The sequence below is a fragment of the Mytilus galloprovincialis genome, chromosome 11 (genome assembly GCF_965363235.1).
Source record: "Mytilus galloprovincialis chromosome 11, xbMytGall1.hap1.1, whole genome shotgun sequence".
NCBI lineage: Eukaryota > Metazoa > Mollusca > Bivalvia > Mytilida > Mytilidae > Mytilus > Mytilus galloprovincialis.
The window spans coordinates 15,388,881-15,389,900 of record NC_134848.1 but is presented as its reverse complement, the minus strand read 5'-3'; positions in this window follow the sequence as shown (position 1 = coordinate 15,389,900).

The window sequence follows — 1,020 nt, the reverse complement described above, 5'->3', positions numbered from 1 at the left end:
AAAATATAGGTTGAAAACTAGTATCTACCTATTAACCTAGTACTATTAGATATGGACCATTGAATTAATTATCGACTTCCGTTAGTCATTGTTACTAGACGAAGCGTAAGAATATCTGTTTAAACGTAAGCTATGAGTAATAGGGGGATTTTCACATAGTGACGTAGTTTGGCATTAATATAGCATATTATATATAAATCTTATATCATAATTCATAGTTTAATCGTGAGCCATCCAAGATCAAACATACGTTAAGTATTGAAGAAGAAGGTTCATTTTTACTTCCAAGTTATTTCATTGCGAGCAGACGTACAATTGTTTAAAAGATTGAAGAAGAAATATACATCAAAGTTATTTCATTGAGAGCCGTACGATTGTTTGATAAGAATTGGAGAAGAAAGTTTCATTTTTAATACTTCAATTTATTTCTAATGTCGATACTAGCAGTTACGATGTCGATGATAGAGAGAGAAAAATCGGACATAATTGTACAAAACGGACATGGGCACCACAAGAATAGGAGGAACGCCATGGGAAATATTTTTAAGGATATGAATCAGGATGCGATTTTTGATAGATTGGTTTTGAAAGATTTGGACGTAAATAATTTTGACAATGATTCCGAGACCCAGCATGATAGTGATTCTAAAAACGGGGATGACCACGAAGAAGCGGCAAACAGGTTTGGATGAGTGGATAATTGATATTAAAAAACACTGGAACTACACATTAAAAATAGGTGTATTCCGAATATTGAGTTCGTTGGACATGATTACTAACATATATGAGTGACTTATGAACATGATTCCTAATCCCACTAAAGAGGACTACGACGAAACGACAAGCAGGTTTGAGTTATGGAAAACTGGACTTTTATCATAGGTTTCATCCTCATATTGAGTTTGTTTATGGGATGTGGATAAAAAAACTTGAACGAGAAGATTATGTGATATGAGTTAGACTGTGATTAAAGAATATGTATGTAGTTCAAGATTTAACTTACCTTACCATGTATGTAGA